The sequence below is a fragment of the Mauremys mutica genome, chromosome 12 (assembly GCF_020497125.1).
Source record: "Mauremys mutica isolate MM-2020 ecotype Southern chromosome 12, ASM2049712v1, whole genome shotgun sequence".
Classification (NCBI taxonomy): Eukaryota; Metazoa; Chordata; order Testudines; family Geoemydidae; genus Mauremys; species Mauremys mutica.
In genome coordinates, this window is record NC_059083.1 from 22,642,507 (window position 1) to 22,667,468 (window position 24,962).

Here is a 24,962-nt window from a genome sequence, read left to right on the forward strand (position 1 = left end):
ACTGGAAGGGACCTCGAAAGGTCATCGAGTCCAGCCCCCTGCCTTCACTAGCAGGACCAATTTTTGCCCAAATCATTTCTGTTTCTTCAGGAAAGAATCCAGGCCCATTTGAAAACTCTGAGGGAAGAGAGAGAAAAGCTGCTGGGATTGAAAGCGACTAGAGAGAGGAATTGCCGGGAATATCTGGTAGGTGCCTGTTGTTATGAACCAGCTGTGGGACTGGTAGTGGGAGGTCTGTTTGGAGGAAGACTCCTGTGTGGCCTACGTGAACATGGGCTTTGTGTGTGTTTCTCCATGATCATGGATTGCTGGGTTCATAGGCGGCAGGTTTGTATAATTTTTGGTGGGGCCCAAAATGGTTGTGCCCCCCCGCTCCCGCCCTGTAAGGCGATATAAAATGAAGCTACAACGCGTCAGTGCCACAAGATTACAAGGGTCAATTAAAAGTGGAAAGTCAGAAGCAGCACTTGCCTACTTCAATATACAGTATTATATTTTGTTGCACCTGTTGTGATGAAGTGGGACTGTTCTTAATATTTTCTGTGAATACTGTGTGTGTGCCTCAGTTTCCCCTGCAAGATGCCACACCAGTGCCTCCCCCACACACACACCTCCTGCCTCCCCAGCCCTGGGTCACTGGTAACGCTCCCTGGGCAGGTCATTCAGCAGCAATTTTGTATGTGCACAAAATATAGACAGGATTGGTTCCCATATGTTTACAGAGGTGCAGTAAAGTGGAACAATTTTCAGCTTGTGTGATTGGAAGATACCTGGATGCATATTAAAAGACTGTCCTCCATAAATGAGGAAAAGTTGAGGTGCCTTTATTATCCTGTTGTTCCACTCTTTCTTTCTATGGGGAATTTGCCAATGCAATATCACTGTCTTCCTTAAACAAACAAAAAGGCAATGGCTGTTGAAAATAGCAATTCCAGTCCTAATAAGTATTTCTTGCTCAATTTTATCCTGCTTTTTCTACAGCAAGTTACAGTGGATCAGTATATTTGACTTGGGAGAAATGAAGTAACAGCTGCCCAAACTGAACTTGAGCACTCCTGAATCCTGAGGTGTTCAAATCTGGAAGGCAGGTGCTGGGGGGGGCTGTGGGCTCCACGGAGGAGCATGGCAGCAATGTGTCTGGAGCTGCATGGAGCCAGACACTCTGGTCTGAGTGGCACGGTAAAGGGGCTGGAGGTTGGAGAAGGGGTAGGGAGTTCCAGGGGGCAGTCAAGGGACAGGGAGCAGGGGTGGTTGGATGGGGCAGAGGTTCAGGGGGGCAGTCAGGGGACAGGCAGCAGTAGGATAGGTATGGAAGTCCCAGGGGTTTATCAGGGGACAGATAGGGGGTGGGGTCCTGGGGGGAAGTTGGGTGGGGTCTCAGGAGGGGGCAGTTAGGGACAAGGAGAAGGGAGGCTTAGATAGGGGCTGGGGTCCCAAGGGGCAGTTGGAGCAGGGGTCTTGGGAGGGAACAATCGGGGGACAAGGAGCAGCGGCATTTAGATAGGGGGTGGGGTCCTGGGGGGCAGTTAGGGGCAGGAGTCCCAGGAGAGGGGTATCAGGGAATAAGGACCACCAGCGGTGTTAGATAGGGGGTGGGGGTCCTGGGGGGCAGTTGGGGCAGAGGTCTGGGGAGGGGGCAAACAGCGGCTGCATGCCGGGATTGAAACAGCCCTGGGCTGCCGGCAGCCACAGGCAGCCCTGAGCCCTTTAAATCCCAGCCACGGCTCGAAATCTCTGCGGGCAGCCCAGAGCGCTCTGATTCCCGGCTCCGGCTGGGATTTAAAGGGCTCTGGGCTCCCCGCCGCTGCGGGCAACCCAGAGCCTTTTGATTCCCAGCCAAGGATGGGATTTAAAGGGCTCTGGGCTCCCCACCGCTGTGGGCAGCCCAGAGCCCTCTGACTCCCGGCCGCGGCTCAGATTTAAAGGGCTCTGGGCTCCCCGCCGCTGCGGGCAACCCAGAGCCCTCTGACTCCCGGCTGCAGTTGAGATTTAAAGGGCTCTGGGCTCCCCGCCGCCGCGGGCAACCCAGAGCCTTTTAATTCCCGGCCGCGGCTGGGATTTAAAGGGCTCTGGGCTCCCCGTCACTGCGGGCAGCCCAGAGCCCTCTGATTCCTGGCCGCGGCTGAGATTTAAAGGGCTCTGGGCTCCCCGCCGCTGCGGGCAACCCAGAGCCTTTTAATTCCCGTCCGCGTGTGAGATTTAAAGGGCTCTGGGCTCCCCGCTGCTGCGGGCAACCCAGAGCCTTTTAATTACCGGCCACGGCTGGGATTTAAAGGGGCGAAACCTAGCTCCAAATATTGGTGGAGCAGAGCCCCTGACTGTGAATATTCCTGGGGCTTTAGTCCCAGGAGCCCATATAAGTTGGCGCCCATGGCTGGGTTTGATTCATGTGTAGACAAGCCCTAAGCTTTCATTTCAGTAGATGAGTAGCCCTTGTGGCTTGCCTGAATTCACACAAATGTCCCCGTGAAGTGCTTGTCCACTGTGTCTAGACATTTTGTGCATTTTTAAAACATTTGTTTCTTTTAACTCCCTGGATGTCTCTGTTAGTGTAGTGTTGAGTCCTGCCTCCTGCTGCTCTGGGTCTGAATTTCCACAGACCATAAATAACAGAAGATGCTGACCATGACTGACAGAGAAACATCCCTTTCACAGGGATACAGGGGCCGAAAGGGAAGGTGTGAGAGAATCCCCTGCCTAGTACCCACAGGGTAGAGTCAAATGTCAGAAATCTGAGGATTTTCAAAGAAAATCACCCTCCTGCACACTCAGCTCTCCATGAAAGGACCCTGGGTTCCATCCATGTCCCTGACCAGCCCTTGCCCTATTTCATACAGAAACAAACACAAACCGAGAGGCAGAAGATTGTGTCTGAATTTCAGCAATTGCAGCATTCCTGGAGGAACAAAAGCGACTCCTGCTGGCCCAGCTGGAGAAGCTAGACAAGGAGATTGTGAGGATCCAGAATAAAAATCTCAGTAAACTCTCCGAGCAGATTTCCCATCTCAGTGAGCTGACCCGTGAGCTGGAGGGGAAATGTCAGAAGCCAGCGAGTGAATTCCTACAGGTGAGACTGAATGAGAAACATAGGTGGGTGCTCCAGGACAGCCAGCTCTCCCCCTCAGTGCTACCCACCGTCAGCCCTGCCGATCAACTCCTCCCCCTTCTTCCAGCACCATCTGCCTGCTGCAATCAGCTGTTCCACTGTGTGCAGGAGATGCTGGGAGGGAGGGGGAGGAGCGGGGAGTGTGCTCATGTTAGGATTCCCTCCTCACTTTGAACTCTGGGGGACAGATGTGGGGACCCACATGAAAGACCCCCTAATCTTATATTCAATCAGTTTAGGTTAAAAACTTCCCCAAGGCAAAAAGTCCTTTGCTTGTCCTTGCTGCCACCACCAAGTGATTTAAACAAAAATTCAGACATGGGTCACTTGGAATCCCTATTCCCCCAAAATATCCCCCCAAGTGCCTTCACCCCCTTTCCTGGGGAGGCTTGAGAATAATATACCAACCAATTGCCTTTAATGTAAGTACAGACCAGACCCTTATCTTTAGGACACTAAAATCAATCCGGTTCTTTAAAGAAGAACTTTATTATAAAGAAAAAAGTACAAGAATCACACCTGCAAAATTAGGATGGAAGGTAACTTTACAGGGTAATAAAAGGATTTAAAACACAGAGGACTCTCCTCTGGACTCAGCTTCACAGTTACAAAAACAGGACTAAAACTACGTCTTAGCGTAGGGAAAATTCACAAGCTAAAACAAAAAAATAACCGAACGCATTTCCTTGCCTTAGTTAGAATTTTTGTAATCTTAGATGGATCATTTCAGGTAGGTTTTCAGGAGATGATGTCCCTGCTTGGTCTATCTCTCTATCAGGAGAGGGAACAAACAAACAGAGCCCAAACAAAACCTCCCGCAACCCACCAGATTTGGGGAAAGGTTTGGAGTGGAGGTGGGGCATGGAGTTGAGCACCCCCAGGGACAATTGGAAACCGGCACTCATCATTAGAAACATGCCAGACCCCCACAGAGGGAGGAGCGGGCTGCTGAATCATAAGCACTGGACTCCAGCAGTCGGAGTTCTCAGTGTAACTCAGAATGTGCATTGCTGGCATCTGAGTGAGTATTATTCTTAGCAGAGTCACAGAGATATGAAAGATGGAAAAGCCCCATTAGCTCGGAATCAATGGCCCTGGGGACAGGGCAGGGTCTCTTCCCCCATACTTCCTAAATCCCTTCCCTGGAATCCCCTGTGTGCGTGTGTCAGAGAGGACTGAAATTCTTTTGTCTCTCTCTCCTCTAGGATGTCAGAACCACCTTGAGCAGGTATGTGGCTCCCTCGCACTCCACAATGCTGGGAAAGAGCTTGATGATGAGGGTAGCACCGCATCTCCCCGGGGCTCTACAGCAAAATGTGTGGGGAGATCACGTGTTGGATACAAATCTCTCTGATCAACTCCATCCTGGGGTGCTAACTCTTGTACAGAAGATTCTGGAATTCTCCAGTCACTGGGAAAGACTGACCTCAAGTATTTTGTAGACATGTCACATCTCTGGGGGACTGGCTGCTTCAGGACTGTGGAGATGGACTATGGGCCTGTCACTGCTGGATCCTGGTCACTGTTCAGCCCAGGGCAGTAGTTTTCAAGAGCCTTTCCCCATCTGAGGGCTGTTTGGAGACCTGTGAGAAATGAGCTGGGGAAGGGGTAGTTGGTGTCTCAGTCTAGCTCCTAGAGGCAGATTTCTACAGCACTTCACCTGGGAACCTCCTGACCCTCAGAGCATGGAGGCCAAGGAGTGAATTGGCCACGGAGACTCAATTCCCCTTTTGTCCCCAGAGCTGGTCTCTCCAGACCAGAGTTGAAGAATATTAATGACCTTTGAAGAGAAGGTTGCTTGGTCCTGGGATGTGTTGCATCTGCTCTGAGGCTGGGAGAAGTCGAGGAATTCTAACTCCAGGCCCATTAGAGCAGCGACTCACTAGCCAGAACTTATAATGAGTCACACAGTAAAATACAATCATGTAAAATTGTTTCCCTCCAGGTGTGAGAAGAGGAAGTTCCAGCAGCCAGAGGAGATTTCTCCTGAACTGGAAGAGCGAGTCAGTGGTTTCTGCCAGAAAACGATTGTGCTAATGGAGATTCTGGGGAAGTTCAAAGGTACCTAGAAGGGATCTAGGAATGGAAATTGGGATGCGCCTCTGAGAAGAGAATGGTGCTGATCAATTGGTTCACACTTAGACGATGCTGTTAAATTAAGAAATGACTCAAAGACTTTAAGGCCAGAAGGGACCATCATGATCATCCTGTCTGACCAACTGCACACTGCAGGCCACAGAATCTCACCCACCCACTCCTGCAATTGACCCCTAACCTCTGGCCAAGTTACTGAAGTCCTTAAATCATGATTTTAAAACTTCAAGTGTAACTGGTTGAGCACTCAGCAGTGCGGTGCCTCCTGCTGGTCAGTCAGGGAAGTAGCTTTCGCGCTCCAGAGCGCCCACTGCTGGCCAGTGTCTCTCCTGCCTCAAGCCCCTCCATGTCCCTCCTGGACCCCAGTGCCCCTTACCTTGGGGTTCTGCCCACAGCAGTACCCGCACACTCTAGGTCTCCCCTCCCAGGGGCATCCCAACCCTCTATACCCACCTTGCCTCAGTGGTTACTGCCAGTCATCTAGCCCCCTTTCTCTGGGGCAGCCTGCAGTCCGCAATGTCCACTCATCATTAGCAAAGGGGTTGCACCTACTGCCTTTCTAGCCCTAGTACCATCCCTGGCCCTTAACAAGGCCTCAGCCTGGGGACTTGCCAGGCCAGAGCTCCCCAGCTGTGCCTGCCCCACCCCAGCCCTGCTCTGTGTAAGGTACCCTGTGCTCCCAGGCAGCCCTGCAGTGAGACTCTTGCCTGCCTAGCTCCCAGCCCTTTGATCAGGGCCAGTTGTGGCCTAATTGGGTGTGGCCCCAGCTGCGGCTGCCTCCCCAGTCAGCCGACCTCAGCTGCTTTTCACCTTTTACCTCCTTTTATCCCAGGAACAGGGTAACTGCCGCACTACACAAGTTACAGAGAATCCACCACTGACTCTAGTTCAAATCTGCAACTGACCCGTGCCCCAGGCTGCAGAGGAAGGAAGGAAAAAGATCCCCAGGCTCTCTGTCAATCTGACTTGGGGGGAAATTCCTTCCCCACCCCAGATATGATGGTCAGTTGGGTACCGAGCATTTTGGCAAGACCCAACAGCCAGACACGTGGCAAAGAAATCTCGATAGCTCAGAGCCCTCCCCGTCTACTGCCCCATCACCAGCCATGGGGCACATTTCTCAAAGGCAGATCCAGCCAATCACTGAGCTCTGGTCCCGTTTGCAGCTAGTTTGGGACAAATGGGCTATAGGGAAGGATAAAGCCCCTCCCCCACGGTCAGGGATTCCTTCAGCACAGGGGCCTCTGGTGCCTCCTTCCCAGCAGTGCAGGCACAAGGCGGGTTCCTGTGAGTGCTAGGAACGGGGTGAGGGTGAGTGGAAGAGGGAGGGAGTGGACGAGGGATAGAGGGCCATGGGCCATGTAAAGCTGGGCCTCGGACACTCTGCACAGTGGCTAAAATACACGGGGGCCATTGTCATAGGGATGTAGCTCTGGCTGGCTTCAGAACTTCCTCAGCCTGTGCCAAGGTCTGCACCAGCCCCTGCAGCCACTGAACAGCAGAGTCACAAATGGCCCCTCCCTTCTCCTTTTCCTGGTCCAGAGGGGAATCGGACCCATTGAGCCAATCCTCCCGCACCTCAATTTCCACGTTGATAAAATGATTTTACTATTATTTCCATATCTGCCTATGGAGGACAAGGTCCTGTCGTGCTGCTCTCTGTAGAGACACTGAGTAAACAGACCCAACAGCTCACAGTTAGAGCCAGAATTTCACAAACTCTCAAGATCCCGTTAGTGTCAAAGGGACCCAAGTGGGTAAAGTTACTTTTATGCCAAAGTCTTTGTATGATCTGGGTCTAGGTTACGACAAAAGGCAGTAAGTGAATGAGACAAACCAACCGGAGTCTGAAGGGAGGGAGGGGATGAGGAGGGAAAAGTAAATCTCTTACAAATTGTGTGTCCTGGGATAGTTGTGAGACTGTAAGGCTGATGGCTCCATTGCTGAGAGATGCCTGATTGAGAGGGGAAATAGATTTCAGACCTTTTTATATTAAATACCTGAGTGCGTCTCTGGGCCTCTCTGTCTGTTTCTCTGTCATAATTATAAAACAGTTTCAGAGGGGGGATGCTCTTATGAATATGAAAGTCTGAAATCTCACCTCTCTTCTCCTTTCTCCCCCAAGACACTCTGCCGTCTGAACTGGAGAGAAAAAGGGGAGTATCATTTGGAGCACACAGACAGGGTGAGTCTGCAGGTGAAGATTGCCTTTAAATTATGAGAAAATTCCAGAGAAAACGTCTTCATGAGATTGTAACCAAAGTTACCAACCAAACTGACAGCGACCATGACACACACAGCCCTAAAAATAACACATTAAACGGTCAGGAGATCCTGGGGCCCATGTCTCCCCCGCCCCCACACACACACACATACTTGTAAAGGTGGGATGACCAGGACACTTTTCAGCATGGGCATAGTTTGGGGGAAGAGGGCCACGTTGCCCCACACACATATACACTGCAAGCCTTGGCAGGCGTGGAGCATTGCAGGCAGTGTCTGTGCTTTGGGCAGGGCAGCTGAGCAGCTCCTCTCTGTGTAGTGCAGCCCCTGCCCACAGCACCAATCTCTCCCTGGTGCTGGCCTCTCTCAATGACCCCACTCCTGCTCCTCTTTCCCTGAGGCCCTGGCCAGGCCAGAAGCCAGAACCAGGCTGCCATCCAGGGACTGCACTGAGGAGCCCTGGATCCTCCACCTGCCCAGGGTGGTGCACCCGGGGAGTGGGGACATGGGCTGGGGACTGCTGCCAAAGGCCCATGGACCCATGTCCAGGGCAGGTGGAGTGTCAGGGGCTCTCCACAGTGGGCAAGTCTCCCAGCCTGGCCAGGGGGCAGGGCCTCGGTCAGGGCCACGGAGGGGGCGGAGACACAAAAACAGTCCTGACACCACCCCTAGTGCTGAGTTCATGCCCATTCTGATGAACAGAAACACTCTTAACTGAGTCACACGCGAACAGAGCTCCCTGCCACACCCCTCTGCTTCACCCCGGTGCAGGGGGTCTCCCATCGCTCTTCTCCAACATCCTGCCTTTCCTCTGGGCAGGGCTGGGCTCTCCCATTGGAGCTGCTCCCTGCTTCCTGGATTGGGGAGATGCTCTTCCTGTGAGACTGGCAGCTCCTCTCTTCTCTCTAGGCTGGAGATGGTGCTACCCCACCCAGTGCCACCTCCTACTCTCTGGTCTTAAGTGGCTGTTCCCCATTGCTGCACCTTCCTCTCTGTTCCCTGGCCTGGGACTGGAGGCTGCATTAGGGGAGGGAGCTTCCCTCTGGGGGATAAAGCTGGTACCTGGCACTTCTGCTCTCTCAATAAAAACTTCTGACGCCTTCCTGGCTGTGTCTGTGCTGCTGGGAATGGGGCAACACCAGCAGCGGGATGTGGGAGCTGAATCCTCTGTGATAAATGAGAAACTAATGAAGTGGGACCTGTTACAAACACTGAGGAGCTGCAGTGACATTCCTGCTCAGTCTCAGGGCTGGTCTACCCTGGGTGGGGGGGGGGGGGGTCGATCTAATATATGCAACTTCAGCTACGTGAATAGCGTAGCTGAAGTCCAAGTATCTTAGATCGATTTACCTCTCGTCCTCACGGTGCAGGATCGACGTCCGCGGCTCCCCCTCTCGACTCCTCTACCACTGTTAGTGCTGGTGGAGTTCCGGAGTCAACAGGAGCGCGTTTGGGGATCGATATATCGCATCTCAATCCATCACTACCCGCCGATACAGCGGGTAGTCTAGACGTACCCTCAGGTATCGAGGACAGAGGTAGTTCCCTGGTATCCGGGACTGTCCCAGCCTGAATGGGGCTGCTGGGGAGTGTGAGAAATGGTCCCAGCCTCCTCCAGGGCTGAGCTCTGCCCCTAACGCTCTGATTCTCTCTCCCCAGTGCATGTGACTCTGGATCCAGACACGGCTCATCCCAAACTCGTCCTTTCTGAGGATCGGAAAAGTGTGCGATGGGGAGACACACGGCAGCGACTGCCCGACAACCCTGAGAGATATGATACTTGGGGCTGTGTGCTGGGCTGTGAGGGATTCACCTCAGGGAGACATTGCTGGGAGGTGGAGGTGGAGGTGGGGGGTAAGGGAGGCTGGGCTGTGGGGGTGGCCAGAGAGTCTGTGGGGAGGAAGGAGGGATCAGCCTTCGCCCTGAGGGGGGAATCTGGGCTGTGGGGTGCTGGGGGGGTCAGTTCCAGGCTCTCACCTCCCGTGTGACCCCCCTGCCCCTGAGCCGGGCCCCCAGCAGGATCCGGGTTTGTCTGGACTGTGACCGGGGGCAGGTGACATTTATCGATGCTGGTGACAAGGCCCCGATCTTCACTTTCCCACCGGGCTCCGTCCCTGGGGGGAGAATCCGACCCTGGCTCTGGCTGTGGAACAAAGACACTGTCCGACTGCGTCCCTGAGACACACAGCAGAAGGGGGAACTGGAAATCAGCCTCTTTAGTCTCACACACCCCAGTCTCTATGACCTTGGAGGACTCTCATCTACCCAGCCTCTGGCTCCTCATCTCTATGGCCCCTGGAAGCACCTCCCCCCACCCTCTCTGCAGCCTCAGGGATGGGGGGAGGAGGAGGGAGAAGACCCCTGGGGCTTCAGGAGGGGCCCTAAGGGGCAGAGGTGGGGGCTGGGTAGAGGGCAAAACGAACAGCCGGGCTGGGGACAGGCGGAGGTGGGGGTGGCAGGGACACAGCATGAATCAATCAGGGTTTGGGCTGTTGGGGAGAAGCAGCAGCAGCAGGGAGCATTTTGTACATATCTGTGTCCTTAGATCTCACTGGGGCTCCCAGCCCAGGATCAGCACGAGGCGGGAAGGGATAAGATCAGGGAAGGAAGAGAGCAGCCGAGGGGGATGATCTGTGACTGGGAGGAGTGACACAGGGAAATAAACAGGGATGGGAAGTGAGGCTAGAACAATAATGAATAGAAAAGGACAGTATGAAAGGAAAGGGAACGTGAGCGGGATGGGGAGATTATTACATGTTACTGAAAGTGAGACTGTAACTCATTATTTCCCTGTATTAATCCCTAGCTATTGGTGCTATCTTAGTGCCATAAAGAAACCTGTTCTCAGTAGCTGGGGATCTCCTTGCCGTGCTGTGGTTATTAAAGCTCCTTCTCAGCTCCTTTTACTTTGCTACTTTCCAGCTACTTTGTAAATAAAACATTACAAACAATTCTTCTTGTTTGTTCCACTTTACTGTCCCAGCTGCAGGTGCTGGGGGCAGCATCATGGGATTTGCTTCCTGACTTGGTTGTGTCCTCCCAGCACCCACAGGGAATAAGGGCCGACTTTAGGAAGTGCAGAGCCGAATTCGAACATTTTCGGCGGGGCCCCAGCAGGGGTGACTAAAAAAAGAAAAATCACATTAAAAAAACCTTTTCATTTCTTCCATGTATTATTTACTTTCCATAACTATATAAATAATAATAAAATTATAAATTACGTACATTGCTGGCTGGAGGCAGGGCAAGGGCAAGGCAGGGGCTGACTGGAGGTAGGGTCTGGTTGGAGGCAGGGCAAGGGGTGTGGGGCTGGCTGCGGGCAAGGCAGGGGGTGCGGGACTGGCTGTGGGCAGGGCAGCGGGTGCAGCAGGGGCTGGCTGCGGGAAGGGCAGGGGGTGTGGGGCTGGTGGGGGCAGTGGGTGCAGCAGGGGCTGACTGTGGGCAAGGGGTGCGGGGCTGGGTGGAGACGGGCTGGCTGCGGGCAGGGCAGGGGGTGCGGGGCTGGTGCAGGCAGGGGGTGCAGCAGAGGTTGGCTATGGGCAGGGCAGGGGCTATTTAAAGGGTCCCGGGCTCCCCACCTTCTATCGCCCCGGCCCTTTAAATATCTGAGGGAACCCTGGAGAAGCAGCGGGGCTCCAGTGGCTATTTAAAGGGCCGGGGTGGTAGAAGCAAAGGGAGCCTTGGACTTTTTAAATAGCCCCCAGAGTCCCACAGCCCTGCCCCAGGGTTCCAGCAGTGGGGCTCTGGTGGCAATTTAAAGGGCTTGAGGCTCCAGTCCCTGCTCGGATCCCCAGGCCCATTAAATTGCCCCCTGGGGAAGCCGGGCCGCCCCGGTATGGCGTACCAGCAGCGGCAAGGGCGCAGGGCCTGATTCAGGGGAATTGGCTGAATCAGCCTAAAGCCGGCCCTGCAGGGAATATTGAACCTCTAGAAGGAGAGTTTGGGTTTTGCTGTGATCTGCATAAGCACTGACTCCGTGTGTGCTCCGGGCCTGGAGCACCCACGGAAAAAAATTGGTGGGTGCTCAGCACCCACCGACAGCTCCCCATGGCCCCACCCCGCCCCCCTACTCCAGCTTACCTCCGTCTCCTCTGCGAGCGCGCCACCATGTCCTGCTTCTCCCCCTCCCTCCCAGCGCTTGTGCCGTGACACAGCTGATTCACAGGGCAGGCAAGGAGTGGGAACGTGGTGCACTGGGGGAAGAGGCGAGGCCGGGGCGGGGATTTGGGGAAGGGATCCAATAGGTGCAGGGAGGGGGCGGAGTTAGGGCAGGGACTTTGGGGATGGGGTTTGGAATGGGGGCAGGGCCAGGGATGGGGTGGAGTCAGGGGGGCCAGGGGCGGGGAAAGTTGTGTGGGGGGGGTGCAGGCACTCACCAGCGCCGAGAAAGTTGGCGCCTATTGTGATGTGTCACTCTTCAGCCTGTGCTCTGTCCCTGTCCTGTGCACACCCCTGTCAATCAGGAATTGCTCAGCTGTGCTCTGCGGAGAGGTGACTGGTTACACAGGGTGCAATCCATGAAGGGACTCAGGTATTGCAATGCTGAGTGTTACAGGGCCTAATTTTTAGGCAGCTAGAAAATCACAGGAACAGCAGCGCTATGACCCTCAGAGCTGAGTCAGGTGTGTAAACTCCCTAGACAATCCCTGGGCAACACAGGCACCTTACAATGCGTTACATGAAAGCCCCCTTCAGTAGGCGGGGAGCCCTGTCAGCTGGCCAATGGGAGATGCCAACAAGAGGGGAATGGGTGTCCTAAGCCACAACTCTCTCATGGATAGGTGCCTAAATCTGGGCTGCAGAGGGGTGTGTGTCTCTGCTTTGCAATCCACAGACAGGAACCCACCACCTGACGTCCGGGGCCTCCAGTCGCAGCTGCTGCCAGTGCCTGGTAGTGGTGGCAGTGGCTGGGAGCCCCAGGCTCTTTGAAATCGCCCCAGCAGGCCGCAGGGCTTCTAGGAGCACGCGCTGGATTGGTGCAGTGGCAGATTAGGGGAAGGAGAAGCCCCGGACCCCAGCAGGAGCCGCACTGGGTGAGGTGGGGGGTGAGAAGAAGCCCATGACCCCAGCAGATGTGGGGCTGAAGCCCTGACCCCCCTCTGTGCAGAGCTGGTTTGAGCACCTTCCTTTCCCGTGCCCTCTGCACGGATCTGGCTCTCACTCTCAGGCTGTGGAGTAATTCAGCCCAAATCTACTTAACTTGGTATCATTATTTCCCTCATCACCACACAGCTATGAACGGATTTAGCCTAGGAGGCAGGGTCAGCATTAGCCCCATGTGGCAGGTGGGATCTAGGGTACACAGAGGTGAAGTAACTTTCCCAAGGCTAAGCAGTGAGTCAGTGGCAGAGCAGAGAACCAAACCCAGCACACCTGAGCCCCAGGCCTCTTCCTGAATCACTAGGCCACCCTTCCTCCCCAAGGAAGGGGAATCTCCTCTGCCGCTTTGAGTGTGTTGGTGGGAGCAGGCTCTAGAAAGAGCCCCCAGGAGGTGGGGAGCAGAGAGAGATGGGTAAAAGGACATGGGTTGGAAGCAAGAAGGGGGAAACATCAGGAAGGGGAGCAAGGACTTAGAGAAGAAACAAGACGGAGGGAAAGGGGCAGGGAGAGCGATAGGAAAGGAGAGGAGAAAAGAGGAAGGAGCGGGGGAAAGACTCCCCACTGCTTGTGCCTCCCATCCACCTTCTTCCCACAGCCAACAGTGGTCCTCAGCTCCCAAACAGGCACTAAGCAGGAGTAAAGCACAGAGTGAACACAGTGTCTTTACACAGGGCTGTTAGCGGTGATGAGCTGCCAAAATCTTAACAACTGGTTCCCTCCTCACCCCACGAGGGGGTCGGGCCCGCCCCCAGGACCCCTGCACCATCCACCCCCCTTCCCTGTCCCCTGACTGCTCCCCACCACCCCATCCAACCCCTCCTCTCATTCCTGATGGCCCCCGGGACCCCTGCCCCATCCAACCACCCCTGACTGCCCCTGGAACCCCTGCCCCTGACTGCCTCCCACTGCCCCATCCAACCCCTGCTCCTTCCTGACTGTCCCCCTGGGACCCTTGTCCTCATTCAATCCCCCTGTTCCCTGTCCTCTGACCTCCCCGACCCCATCCACACCCCCCACCACCCCGAACTCCCCTGCCCTCTATCCAACACCCCCTCCCTGATCCCTGCCCCCTTACTGCGCTGCCTGGAGGTGGCTGGTGGAGCTACAGCCATGCCGCTCGGCTGGAGCCGGGCCAGGCTGCATGGCTGGAGCTGGGCAGAGCCGGGCCACACCGCGGGAGCGGGGCCGGGCCAGGCTGGGCCGCACCACACAGCTGGAGCCAGGCTGGACCAGGACGCGCACCTGAAGCTGGGCCGAGCCGCCACCTTGCAGCGCCTGGAGCATCGGGTCAGGCTGAGCTCGCAGCCCGTCACCCAGAGCATGCGCCGGCGGCGGAGCGAGCTGAAGTTGCAGGGGATGGGGAACAGCCGGGGACTAGCCTCCTTGGCCGGGAGTTCAGGGGCCGGGCAGGAGGGTCTCGTGGGCCACCGTAGTGGGTGCCCGCCCCGCCCCGCCCCGCCCCAAAGAGCCAGAGGGACCTGCCCGGGGGCAAGATGGGGAGTCCTGGCAGTGCTTACCTGGAGCGGCTCTAGGGAAGAATCCGGCAGGTCCCTCTAGCTCCTAGGGGTGGGGTAGTGTAGCTGGGGGGGAGCAGGGGGTTACCTGCCATGGCGCGTGGCCCTCCTCGTGCCTGCCGCCGCAGCTCACCTCCACTCCATCTCCCTGGACCTGAGCGCGAAACCACCGCTTGCTTCTCACCCCTCCCAGGTTTCCCATGTGAACAGCTGATTTGCAGAAAGCAGGGGGTGGGGCGAGAAGGGGAGAAGCAGAGCAGAGGTGAGCTGGGGCTGGGGAACTGCCGGAGCTTTACTGGTCGTTAAATTTAAAAGTCCTTTTAAAACCGGTTGTCCTGCACAGGACAACCAGTTCTAAAAGGGCTTCTAAATTTAACAACCGGTTCCAGCAAACCGGTGAGAACTGGCTCCAGCTCACCACTGGGTGTTAGTGAAGGCAGCTTGTATCTGAGTGTAATTATTCTAATACTCTGTAATTGATGGTAATGTAATGATGTAGTTCTACTATTTTAATGACGACATTGTTAGGATACCAGTGATATACACACATTCAATACCTACAATATGAAGGAAGTGTATAAATATGCTGAAAATTGTCAGTTTGGGGGGGATGCTGAGCCCCCCCCCCCCGGCACACACATCTCACCCTTGAAACAGGAGGGGGCATAAAGGAGTGAGCAGTAGGCGGGAGGCACTTGGGGGGGTGGCAGTGACCTAAGGGGAGGGGGGCAGAGCAGGGGCAGGAAGAGGTGGAGTGGGGGCTTGGCCTCCGGGAATGGGGCAGAGCCGGGATGGGGCACCCACCGGCACAACCAAAACTCAGCACCTATGGTGTGTGGGGTGGCACCAGTGAAACTGTGAAAAATTAACTCAATAAATTTTGGAAAAAATGCTTAAAACTGGCAGTGATAGACACTGAGATCAGTGAATTCTGACAATCCCTCCTTAGACACACAGACTCTGCTCCTTCAGGGGCACCGCGATAGGTGGATGCCCCCCAGCCACAGGGCCCTGGGGCACATGTCACTCAAACGCCTGCAGGCTGCAATGTTCCCGGGGGCTCCTCCCCGCCCAGCAGCAGCCGAGTCAGTCCCAGGAAGGGAAACACCCGGCGGCTGCTGCAGGAGCTGCCAAGGCAGAGCCCGGCCGGCCTCGCGCGGCTTCTCTTGTGCAGCGAATGTTGCCGGTTCTGGGGCCGCCCCTCGGGGCGGGGCTTCTGCCTTTTTGGTTGGTTGGTTTTTAATTTCCCTCCCGAGAGCGTGATTGGCTCCCGGTTACCCAATCGGCTTTAAAAAAAGCTTTAAAGGGGCGTTACTGCGCCTGCGCGATTTTTGGTTTCGCTTTCGGGATCTTCCGCTGCTGCTGGCCCCGTTCCTCCTGCGGCGCCACGTGGCTGCTGCGGGCGCCTGGCTCGGGTGCGGGGGCCTTGACTTGTTCGTGGGGGCTGCCGACTGCCCCCCCCCGTCCCATCCTGCGCTCACCACCAGCCCGTGTCTGCCGCTGGCTCCCTGCAGGTGGGTTGTGGTTTGGGGGGAGGGGGACTAGCAGTAGCTGCAGCGTTGATTTACCTGCCTTTGCCCTGCTCGCCTGGCAGTTACAGTCAGGGCCGGCTTTAGGAAGGGCCCGGCCTAATTCAAACATTTTCGGAGGGGTCCTGGCAGGGGTGACTTGAAAATTTTTTTTTGCTGAAGTTATTTAAAAAACCCACCTATGGTTACCCTGAATCCGGTGATGTTTTTCACACACCCCCTGGCATCCAGCTGTGTGCCCAAGTGCATCCCAGGCACAGGCTGCAGGGCAATGCGGGGGGGGGTGGGGGTCAGAAGCACAGGATGGTGATGTGGGATGAGGGTGAAAATGCCCCCAGCTGGGCTGGTGCCAGAGTCCTGGCTGGGCTGGGTCTGTTCTCTGTGGGGCTCCTGCAACAGATGCATGCGAGCGGCAGCCCCTGTGCGCCCCCCGGCTCCCCAGCGGTACCTAGGGTTGGCCCAGTGCTGCTTTCTTCTTTTATTACTATTATTTATTTATTATTATTAAAAGCTCAGCTCTGTGTGTGTTAAGTCAGTTCAGAGTGGGGATGCTTTATAATTACGAAAGCAGGAAATCTGTCTCCCCAGCCCCAGTTAACCAGATAAAGCACAAGAGAGTTCAGATCATGTAGCACAAAATGACCAACCTAACTGCAGTGCCTCTCACTAGCTCACCCTTCCCTTGGGAGTCCTGGGGGCCATCTGGGCTCAGGAAAAGCAGGCAGGGCCCCCGGCCTCATGAGCCTGCTGCATGCTGGGAGATTTTGTTCTCTCCTTCTGAGTTGGAGACAAAGAGCGGGATCCATGAAGGGGCTCAGGTATTACAAAGCTGAATGTCACTGGGTCTAAATTGGAGCTGCCTGGAAAGTCACTGGAACCACACTGTGAGCCACAAAGCCTGAGCTATGGGGAGATGTAAGTGCCTTAGAATGGGTGACACAGAAGCCAGCGTGCCAGGCAGGGAGCTGCCTAAGCCAGCCAATGGGAGATGCTGACCAGAGGGATGTTGTATAGGGAGTCTAGGCCCCTCACTCAGCTTTGTGGGTTGCAGGGCTGTTCCTGTGACTCTCTAGGCCCATAGTATCTTGATCAATTTTGTTCCTGATGTAAAATCCCCAAAACACAGAGCAACTTTTCTCCTCTTAGAATCAAATGTGAGTCTGTTTGGGGAGTTTAAAGAAAGAGGGAGATGAGAATATGGTGTTTAACTAGAGTGGGGAGAAGGAAAATGCAGGAACTGCTGGTAGGTGCCATTGTTACTCACCAATACATCTGCACAGGGACGTTATCAATGCTCGGATCTCTGTGAGTAAGACCAGAATAACAGCGAGTAACGTGCTCCCCCATGTGAGAGACAATTTGTTTCCTCTGAGCAACATAATTTCTGTTCTAGCTTAATGAAAATGAAACAGGAGAATTGAGGAAATTATATTTCCTTACTGAATAGTCCAAATAGTTTTCTTTAAAACATGAACAGTCTCTATTAGAGATCTCTATTCCTCTGCAGCTAAAGACCTCCATAATTACAGCGTGTTGACATTTTTCACACAGAATCGTCTCTCACCTGAAAGTGTGGCTTCAGCCAAAGCAGGATTTTTATGACATCATTCTGGATTCTACAGGGTTGGGCCCCACAGGTTTTCTGCTGCCTGTCTTCTGCTTGGAGGATCCTTCTGGGGTTTACATGTGAGGCAGGTGTCTGGACACCTAGTGAGGCAGCAGTGCCCAGACCCAGAAACAGAAATTTAGGAACCTTAGGGAATTTTACCATAGAAATGAACTCGGCGTTGAGTGAGTTTAGCTGCCTGTAGAGTTAAAGGCCCCCAGGCAGAGGTTTTCTGGATTTCAGTGGGGCGGGAAGAGGCAGGGTGGAGTGGGGGAAGGAAGAAGCGGGTTGGGAGTGAGGCCTTTGGGGAAGGGATGGAGTGGGGTCAGGGCCTGGGACAGAGGGGAGGTCGAGCACCCCTTGGGAATTTAGAAAGTTGGCATGTCTGGCAGCAGAGCAGTGTCACGATCTGAGCAGGGGGCAGAAATGTACTGACCAGGGGAGATCAAGCAACTGTAGGTAGCAGCAGAAGAGGAGCTGCAGGGGAAAAATCGGGGGTGGGGGGTGGGAGCCGGGGTTAAATCGGGGGGTGTGTCAGAGCCTGCACCCCTCACCCAAACTCCTTCCATAGCCTGCACCCTACTGCACCCAAACTCCCACCCAGAGCTTGCACCCCAAACCCCTTCTCCAGGGCTGGTGTAACCATTTAGGCGACCTAGGCGGTCACCTAGGACACTAGCATTTGGGGGGCAGCATTTTCTTCGGCAGCGACCACAGCGGCCGGATCTTTGTCTGACTTGGTCGCTGCCGGCATTTAGTCACAGGGAGCTGGGGCAGGGGAATGCGGGAAGGGCTGCCTGCAGCAAGTAAGGAGGGAGGGGCGGCACTCAGGGGAACTCCCCGCCGCAGATCACCCCTGCTCCGCCTCCTCCCTGAGCACGCCATCGCTGCTTCACTTCTCCCGCCTCCCAGGCTTGCGGCACCTAAGCTGATTGGCGCTGCAAGTGTGGGAGGCAGGAGAAGTGAAGCAGCGACGGTGTGCTTGGGGTACCCGTGCTCGTGCACGGAACACGGGTGAGCTGGGGTGGTGGGTGGTGCCTCAGGGTGGGGGGTGGGGAGCTGCCATAGGGTGGGCCCTCAGGGCGGGGGGTGGGGTGCCTCAGGACGGGGGCTCGGGAACGGGGGAGGGTGCAAGGTGGAAGTCTCGCCTAGGGTGCAAAACATCCTTGCACTGGCCCTGCCCCCCTCACAGTGCTCAGGAGGGGGTAAGCCCTCTGGCTGGGGATGCAGGCTCTAGTGTGGAACCAGAAACAAGGGATTCAGGGTACAGGAGGGGGCTCTGGTCTGGGGCACCATGTATAAGTGTTAGGTATGAGAAAATCACTATGAACTTCAAAGCCCAAATTAGGTGCCTAAACTCCTATTTAAAAAAAAAAAAGAATGAGGAGAGAGAAGCCCTTGGCGTACGTCTACACAGTCCATGGCTCTGAGCCTCTCGCCTGGGTTGACAAACTGGCGCTTGCATTAGTGCTCTAAAACAGCTGTGTAGCCAGCATGTTGAAGTTGGGGGGACCTGAAGCAGAGGGGTCCCACATCTCAGGGGAGTGCCCTAAGTACTGGGATAAAAGTTATGAGGGAGGCTCCTCCTCTCTTATCTTCCCCCTGCCCCCAGGTGTTTTGTGTGAACTTGCCTGCAAGGCCTGATCCTTTAGGCATACTCACAGGAGGCTACCAGATGGGGCCCCACCCATTGGCAGCGGGTAGGGGAGGCTGAGTTTCCCCAAATGGCCAGGCATGGCCCCACCCACACTTCACCTCCCAGGGCCCCCCTTTGGCAGAGCCGCTGGGCTCCAGGGGCTCAGGGTGGGGGCTGCAGCACTTCCGCCTGCCCCAGCGTATGGTGGGGGTGGTGCTGCGGGCACTAGCCAGCCTGGGATGGGTGTTGGCAGCTGGGGTGGGGGGAGGCTCCAGGCTCCTGGAAGTGGTGGCACTTTGGCCAGAAGGGGTGGGGCTGGGGTCTAGCCTCCCCCAGCCAGAGGGTCACAAGCCGCCCGTGGCCCCACCCATGACTTAGGCAGCCGAATGCCCGTCTTTCCCGAGTTTATGAATCACTCTGGGGCTTAGCCTGGATGCCAGGAGGGAGACAGCAGAGCAGGTGCCCAGAGCACAAACCATAGGTGCTGAGGGAACTTTTATTCCAATGACAGAGGCACTCAGTCAGGAGTGCTGGAGTCTGTACAGAAGTGGGGGCGTCACTGGCACCCGAACCCTGGTTCCATTCCCTGCTCCTCCTCCCGCCACCGAGGTGCTGCCCAGGCCAGAAACCAGAGCTCAGCAGTGGTAAGAGCCACCTCGGGAGTCTGGGCTTCTGTGGGGAGCCCCAGACACTCTGTTACCCTCACAAAATTCTCTGTTACTCACACGCTCTAGGGGCATCCACTCGTTCCTAGGGCTCAGGCGTAACCTTACACTCTGCAGGTGTGTGGAGTCTTTTACCAGTGAAAGAGCCTTACAGAGTAATATCCTACATAACCTCTATTTATTAACAATCACCAAAACAAAATGCACACGCTAAGCATACAATGCTCCCCACTCCCACTAAGACAGATGAACTTTTCTTGATGGCCAGTCAGGATCAGGTCCATCTGGGGGACTCCAGTTTCTGCACGGTGTCATTGGCAGGGTGCTGAGGTCTGGCAGCTCTGATCTTTGGGGCCGTGTCCTGGAGTTGGCTCCCCAAAGAACTTCCTTTTGGACCCCAGTTTATAGAGTGAAACCTGAGTCCTGCTTAGCTCTACCTTAACCAATCATTTTAGTAACATTTTACTAACCAATCCTAACATAGTGTAAGAAAATTCTCTAACCAATCATACCACCTTAACTGATTTACAGCTAGCAAAATTAATTATACAACAAAAACTATCAAACAACCAGACAAAGACCCTCCAGACAAACAATAGGGAAGTGGGGACCATAAAGACAAAACAATAAAGAAATGAGGATTTCACAACTACAACTACTGATAGCATTCTGTCTGACAAGAAATTACTTATCAAACTAAGTTGTCTTTAACCATCTTAAAGTCTGTTTCCTTATCTGGTGACAGTGGGGGCCATTAGGACAGGGCCTCCTTCTTAACAGCCCGATATTATATTGTTTGAATGTCATTTAGATGGAATGTGAGGATGTGACTTCCTGCTTCTCAGCTAAGGGCTGCTGCTCTTCTAATCTGGCTGCAGACAAAGACCTTAGGCTTCAGGCCTTACAATATGGCTACAGAAAAAGGCCTGATCCTTACAACTCCACTGCCCTGGGCAGCCTCCAAGATGCCTGAGAGCAGCCCTTGACCTTTGTCCCTGCACCTTGGGGCAGGTGGAGGATATGGGGCTCCCGACAGCAGCCCAGGCATTAAAATGGGCCAAACATATCAATGTTGTACATAGGAGTAAGGCCAAACGTGTGTTGTGCAAGAAGTGTGGCAAAACTTCTCAATATCATAATATCGCTTGCCACTACCCAAAGTGCAGGCCCAGGGAGGTGGATACCCCGTCTAAGAGCCATACCTGTTTTGCCTGTAGGCTTGCGTTCCATACTAAATCTGGCCTGAGTCAGCATTGTAGACATCGACACCCGGCTATAAGGAATGAACAAAGGATAAATGAGAGGGTTAGGAGTAAAATTAAAGAGGGCGCATCCTGAGTCCGTATATGGACTGAGGACGAAATTGAGCAACTTGTATTATTAGAGAAGAAATATATGGGGGAAAGAAATATAAATAAATGCATAGAAAGCGAATTAAAGACAAAAAGTAATAAACAAATATCAGATAAAAGGTGAGAGTTAGCCAAGAAGAAGTGAGAGATAGCTCAGGAGGAGGAAATTGAGGTAGGACAAATTATAGAAAGTATTTTAGATGTTCCTCCTCCGAGAGAAAAGATTTTATCATTAAAAAGGAATCCAGAAGTGGATTCTAGGGGTTTAACCGGTAAGTGGGGAAAGCAAAGTAGAGAGGGTAAAGATATAATGAATAGTCTGATAGAAATTGAAGAATTACTTAAGGAGGATTCAACTAAAACATTTGGATGGACTGAATTGGAGAAGATATGTCTCTCATTAGTAGATGGAAAGAATCTTGGCGGAGATAAACAAGTTGAGATGAGGACCAAAGGTAGAGGGAAGGGAGTAGGTATTGATAGGAAGAAGCAGTCCAGTGCGATTAGGAGGTATGCAACCAAAAAAGCAAAATATAAATTTTATCAGCAATTATTTAATAAAGTGTCATAAATAAACAGATCAGGGTTAAGGTCTCTTTTACCTGGAAAGGGTTAACAAGCTCAGTAACCTGATGAACACCTGACCAGAGGACCAGTCAAGGGACAAGATAATTTCAAATCTCTGTGGAGGGAAGTCGTTGTCTGTGTTTCTTTGTTTGGGTCTTTGTCTCTCTTTGGATTTAAGGGTGACCAGACATATTTTCCATCTCTCCAGGTTTTCTTAAGTATCTTCTTCTATTCAGTATAGTAAGTATTAGAAAGGCGGATTAGTCTTATAATTTTATTTCTGCATTTGCAATTGTGTGTTGCTGGATAAATTCTTTATTTCTGTTTGTTGTTACTTTGATTATTCTGAGGAGGAGGGAGGGGAAGTCTCTCCAGTTCTTATAAGTTAGACCCTGTATTTTTTCATCCTGGTAATACAGAGATAGTGTACTTTTTTTTTCTTTCTTTAATAAAATCTTTTCTGTTAGAACCTGAGTGATTTCTTCCCTTGTTTGGATTTTCAAGGGAAGGGGAGGGGGAAAAGTGAATCCCTCTTTGTTTGATTCAAGGAGTTTGAATCAAGGTATCTCTCCCAAGGACAAGGGGAGGGGGAAGAAGGTGGGGGAAATGGATTATTTCCCTTTGTGTTGCGATTCAAGGTGTTTGGATCTGTGTTCCCCAGGGGAAGTTTTTGGGGGAACAGGGAGTGTGTCAGACACTTAAAACTTGACTGGTGGCAGCAAGAACCAGATCTAACTAGGATTTTAGTTTAGAGGAGTCCATGCAGGTCCCCATCTTATGAACGCTAAAGTTCAAAGTGGGGAATAAACCTATGACATAAAGATAGGAGAAGATTAGCCCGAGTTATTATGGGAGAACCAGATAAAGTGAACTGTGAAATCCCTATGGATGAAATAGAAAAGTATTTTATAGATATTTTAGGAAATGCTGGACATGGGAATATAGTGGGGTGGCCTTCAGCCATGGAGAGGGCGGATAATGATATATTAATGAGTCCGATCTCTGTGGATGAAGTTAGAAATGTTTTAAGAGAGATTAAAAAAGATAGTGCCCCGGGTCCAGATAAAATTAAGGTAAGTGATTTAAGGGACATTTTTAATTTAGACTCCTTAATTAAAGGAGCAGCCCAGGCTCCCTGGGCAGCTCTTACCACAGCCCGGCTCTGGCTTCCAGCCTGGCCAGGGGACAGGGCCTGTGGGGGGTGTGGGGGGGGAGAGGAGGAACAGTGGGCAGGGCGTGATCAGCTCCTCCACTGCGAATTTCAGCCCCTGCCTCTGCTGCTTCGTGCCCATATTAGAAAGTGCAGAGACCATGGCCCCCCTGGACCCTCCTGGATCTGGCACCACTGCACTGAGTGAGTTTAGGCACCTATAGGATTCATTAGGTATTTTCTGCATTTAAGTGTTTCTGAAACTGACACTTAAGCATCTTAAACGGGGACTTTGGTACCGAACTGATTGTGTGTATCAAGTGTAACATTGTTATCCCATGGACAAGTTCACGTTGCCTTGTATCTTTTGTAGCTGCAGAGCTATAGAATAGAACAGGGGTAGGCAACCTATGGCACGTGTGCCAAAGGCGGCACGCAAGCTGATTTTCAGTGGCGCACTCACTGCCAGAGTCCTGGCCACCGGTCCGGGGGGCTCTGCATTTTAATTTAATTTTAAATTAAGCTTCTTAAACATTTAAAAACCTTGTTTACTTTACATATAACAATAGTTTAGTTATATATTATAGAAAGAGACCTTCTAAAAATGTTAAAAAGTATGACTGGCACGCAAAACCTTAAATTAGAGTGAATAAATGAAGACTCAGCACACCACTTCTGAAAGGTTGCTGACCCCTGGAATAGAGGATAGCAGGGGTGATTTATGGTTCTGTGTTGGGGAAAGGTCTGATGTCATGCCTGTGAAAGAGGCAGTGTAACATATTCTGAGACAGATTGTTCTCTGCCGTGTGAAAAGCCTCATTTTCATGAGCAAATCTGCAGGCATGGTTAACCCATGGAAATTATTTTTCATCACTACTTTTGAACAAAATTATTTTTGTTTCATTTTTACAATTCTGTTTTTTAATGAATCAACTGAAAAGAATGTCTTTCATAAAACAAATGGAATGGAATAAAAACTAACCTTTTAGTTATTTATTTATTTGTATTTTTCCACTATCTACATAAAAATTTATGATCCGGAGCAGAAGCAGAGAGAACAGAAGCCCAGAGATCACAGCAGCCATGGCCTCAGGGATTCCTGTACGGGAAATCCAAGAGGAAACCAACTGTCCCATCTGCCTGGAATATCTGACGGACCCAGTCACCATACACTGCGGGCACAACTTCTGCCGAGGCTGCATCTCTCAGTACTGTGAGACATGGGAAGAGCAGGACTCTGACCCCTTGTGCTGCCCCAGCTGCAGAGCCCGAATCCGGAAAGGGGCTTTCCAGAGTAATTATCAGCTAGCAAATATAGTGGAAAAAATCAAACAAATGGATTTCAAACAAGGAAAAGAGAATCTGTGTGAGAGACACGGCAAAGCCTTGGATCTGTTCTGTGAAGAGGACGGGGAAGCCGTGTGCGTGGTTTGTGAGAGATCCCTGGAGCACAGATCTCACACGGTGCTTCTCATGGATGATGCTGCCCAGAAATACAAGGTAGGACACACTCTGGATCCGCGTTAATTCAATTCTTTCCTTTTCAGACTCAGTCTCTCAGAGCCACAGAATCTCCTAATTTTCCAGATTTTCTCCCTGATCTCTGGATCCTCCTAAATCTCTGCCCTGCAGTCTCCTTCCTCCGGGCAGGTGCAGGGAGCCTTGGCCACTGATGGCCGGCACCCAGCCTGTCATTAGGGAGACATGGGCACTAGAGCTCCATGTGAGGCACTTTCCTCACACACAGGACTGAAGCAAGATGTGTCCATGGTGCTGCCAGGCCAGGCATGGAAGGCATGAGCTGCGCTCACCACACCCCTGACAGCATGGGCGGCGGGTACCAGAGGCAGGGCAAGGCAATGCCTTCCCAAACTGCCAGGCGTAGCCCCACCCACACTCTGCCCCCAGGCATCTCCCCTGCTTCTGCCACTTCCTCAGGCTGCCTGGGCTTTAGGCTGGGGCAGGCTGGGGCCGGGCGCCATCCCTGTGCTCCGGGGCCATGGGGGGCTGGGCCCACATTCTGCCCACTTAGCGGGTGAGTGGGAGATTGGGGGTGCTCAGGGGCTGGGGTCCTGCCCCCATAGAAACAGCTGAGTTTAGAGGCTGCACAGGGGGCAGGAGGGAAGAGGGTGTGTGGGGAACATCGGGAAGAGGCTCTGAAACTGTTCTGTGTGAAGAGGATCTAAGTTCAATTTGTCGGGTTTCTCGTCTGTCCTGGGCTCACAGAGCTCACACGGTGGTTCCCATCAAGCAAGCTGTCCGGGAGCACAAGATACAGAGTTGCTGTTCAGTCTCATGGGTAATAACTTTGGATTTTAATTACAGGTTATTGGCATCACAAGTTGCCGGACACTAGGGCTGCTGACAGACTTGCCAGGCCTCTGGGCAAGACAGGGGGGAGGGGGGGAGGGGCAGCTCCA

At 53.2% G+C, this 24,962-nt stretch overlaps 1 protein-coding gene and 1 long non-coding RNA gene across 2 annotated transcripts in view; both read left to right on the forward strand.

Annotated features, from left to right (window-relative positions):
* LOC123346628 (zinc finger protein RFP-like) overlaps positions 1 to 24,962 on the forward strand; it is a gene marked incomplete at its 5' end in the record, with an annotated part of 42,020 nt that overhangs the window by 12,361 nt on the left and 4,697 nt on the right. The gene's annotated exons all lie outside the window — the stretch shown is intronic.
* Positions 15,435 to 24,043, forward strand: LOC123344951. Its single transcript, XR_006572676.1, has 2 exons — positions 15,435 to 15,551; positions 23,589 to 24,043. It is a non-coding gene; the product is annotated as an uncharacterized LOC123344951 (long non-coding RNA).